Source organism: Cupressus sempervirens, chromosome 7 (genome assembly GCF_028749045.1).
Source record: "Cupressus sempervirens isolate cs-2001-9-10 chromosome 7, ASM2874904v1, whole genome shotgun sequence".
Taxonomy (NCBI): domain Eukaryota; kingdom Viridiplantae; phylum Streptophyta; class Pinopsida; order Cupressales; family Cupressaceae; genus Cupressus; species Cupressus sempervirens.
The window spans coordinates 568,287,970-568,291,415 of NC_143124.1; the positions used below are offsets into that span (position 1 = coordinate 568,287,970).

Genomic DNA, 3,446 nt, shown 5'->3' on the forward strand with positions numbered 1-3,446 from the left:
TAGCTCTAACTAAGCCAAATATTAAAACATCATTTTTTATAGTAAGTTCTTCTTTACAAAAACTCAATTTTCACCTTTCAAAATTTAAATATTTTAATAAATATATTAAATAATTTTTATTATCTTAAAAAATAGTTAAATAAATTAATCTAATAGTAAATATGAATTGTCACGATTATTATTATTTTTAAGTTGAAATAGTTAAGATTCGATTCTATGATTATAATTGTAGATAATTCAACTCTTTTTTCTCTTCTGAACAATGTCTATATTGCTTTAGTGTTTTAAGACTCTAAGTTACTCTAAAATGGTTATGAATTTTAGGTCGGCTAACAATGTGAAGATAATAAATTAATAAATTAATATTCTAATCTATGAATGAAAGAAGAACCATTTTTTTTAAAATTTTGAACTAACTAATATTTGAAAGCATTTTAAACAAAAGTATTGACAATAGAGAAAGGTCATTAAAATGAAAACTGGAAAAGATTAAGTTTCCCTACCTTCAAATGAAGTTTGATGTTGTATAATGTATTCACAATTTGAATCTAAATTCTATTCTTAAACATTATAAATTGAAAAAGCTGAAACTTCTCATACTTATGATATTCGTGTAGATTTTTGTGTCAAATTCATTGATTCATATTTTATGAGTAAGTGGTTTTGCTAGAACTTATCTTTCATGAGAACAAATGGTTTGAGGTCACCCATTGCAGTACTAGTTTGACTCTAACACACTTAACTACATAATTTCCTCCCTAACTACATCCATTCTATTTGTAACCCAATACTAATACTTTCTAATAACATGCTTTCTAGATAATTTGAACGGTCATTCTCATGAAATCTTTAGTTAGTTGTTGTTTTCTCAACTCCATGCAATCAATATCAGTTGTAATTTTTGTTGAAGCATGAAATTGTACATGTTTAACTCACTCAACTTGTGTGTTCAGATATATAAATAAGAATGAATACCAAGGTGGGTTTGAGAGCAAAGACATAGACAAAGTATTTGAAGCCATGCGAGCCAATTACGAAGCATGGGTGGAAGGGTTTGCCCCACTTCTTGTTGGAGTAGATGTGCCTGCTGCAGTCAGAGACTTCAGCTGAACACTTTTCAATGTGAGGCTTGTTATTGCTCTCCATGTTTGCTACACCGTGTTTAGGAGTGACATGAGAGACATTCTGAAGCAAGTTAAGGTTCGCTGCTGTGTTGTTCAGACCAGCAAAGACATGGCAGTTCCTCTTTCTGTTGCACTTTATGTGCAAAAAAATCTAGGCGGAAAAAGTTCTCTTGAAATTCTTGACACAGAGGGCCATCTGCCCCATCTCAGCCAGCCAACCAAGACGATTCAGCTTCTCAGACGCATACTGTACTAGTAACACGATATATTTATACATATTTATACACATTTATATATCTAATATATATTTATGTGGGTTAATTGTGTGTATCCAACTGAAGGTTACGTATAATACTTTTGTTGGGTATCACAAAGTTATTCAAAATACCTTCTTTAAAGCACTTTTTACTGTAGATTTTATGATAATGAATGAGATACCCATGATCATGACTTGGAGCATATCTGTGCATTTCAACTCATAGTCCACATTCTGCAGTGATGTCATGATTGTCCGCTCTGTTGGGCGCAATGGTTAGAATGGGGTTTAATGTCACATTGTAGGTTGATGCTTCTGCAAATACCAAAAAGCAACAATGTCATCATTTCATCAGGTCTCTGTCATGAATAGCGATTTTGGGTTTTCTTTGTCTGTTATGATATAGAAATGGTAAGCAAAGGTTGCAGTGATGTATCTTGGGAGAAAATCCTTTATCAAGTTTTTAATTTATTATCCAAGAATGCTATAGTTAAGTAATAGATCAGAATATGATTTAATGTCTTTTCAAAAAAATTGAAAGTGGATGGTTTTAACAGAGTGAGGTCTCCAAAATCACCGCAGGATCAAGTTAAAGAGGAGGCTGGTTAAAAATTTCTAGGGTATCACAATGTAATCAACTTTTCATTCATTGATACTCTGATCTATGAATGAAAGAAGAACAAAATTCTTTTTTTTTCATTGTTTCATTTGCTTCAAAAACTCTAATTATAACTTAGTTTGCTTTGGCAATTTTCTATATTTTCCTGTAAAACCTAATCCTATTCAACATGTTTCTGCATTGTTCCAATGAAATTGAGGTCTTCTGGATGATCGCTACTATAACATCCACAACATTTGCTTAGCAAGATTCAAATTTTAAAGAAATTACAAAGTGGTTAAGAAGAACCTGTGTGATCTTCGCACTTCACCAAGCCCTCCCTGTCTCCAGCCGTCGGTATGCCCAAATGCATAACTGAATCTCTATATAATTCTTAGCATTCGTAACTGACCCAATTTTGGGTGTTTTTTTGTTTTCTTTTATTTACCAATAAAATTGATACTGCAATTATTTATTTTTGGTAAATACATGAAATTCATATGTTTACACGGTTTTGAGGGGTCTCTTATGAGACTGAAGAGCCTCTCGGCTAATAAAGATAAGCAAGTCTTGAATTCTATGTCATATATTTCATAACACATATAACTTATTAATTAAACAAAATATTAAAACTCTATTATCAAAATCTATACAGAATTCAACATTTGTATTCCCCTCCATTCCCTCCAACCTTTAGTTGCTTCTATTCCATTTTACTCACTAGAATCTTCAATAAAATAAGCATGTTGATGGTTGAAACTTATTCAAATTTCACATGAATGATTCATGATTCATGATTTTGACCAAATTGAAACCAATGATTATTTTAAATACTAATTCCAGTTGAAAATGGATCACAATATATTACTATTTTTTAAAATTTAATTGAAGTTTTTCTCTTTAACATTATAAATCATTATACAAGGAATAGTCAAAACATTTGACCAAATTTGGGTACCCTTATTTTTCTGCAGCTTTCTTCTATGTATCAATTGCTCCACATTAGCCTCTCAAACCTAAAAAATCAGTATGAGTATTTTTAGATTGAATGCCTACCTTGGTCTCCTTGCAATACCAAACACGTTCAGTTGCATCCAAATAACTTTATCCAACATCATTACTGTCTCTAAGAAGATTTTGAAACAACTTTCATTCACAGCACAAAATCCCTTTATCTGTATATAAAAGCAAAAACTATATCTGTTCACTAGTTTGTATTTTGCCCTAACTACCACTTACACATTAAAAGTAGCTTCAATAACCACTGGCACATCTGAATCATTCTTGAGCTTTATATTCCAAACAAAAGGATACTGAAAATAAATAAAATTCAAAAGAGATCTTCGAAATGTTTCATATTACAGGGAGCAAACATTAATTCACGTCGAACTTTTGTTTCAAAACTTTTTGCGAAACACTGATTGCTTCTCCACACTGTTTCTTTCTTTTGGTCTATTCTTTTCCTTTA

The 3,446-nt window shown here is 31.2% G+C and overlaps 1 pseudogene; it reads left to right on the plus strand.

The window, feature by feature from the left end:
* The first annotated feature begins 307 nt into the window (after positions 1–307).
* LOC149548027 (strigolactone esterase D14-like) lies at positions 308–1,380 on the plus strand (annotated as a pseudogene).
* Positions 1,381–3,446: the final 2,066 nt, after the last annotated feature.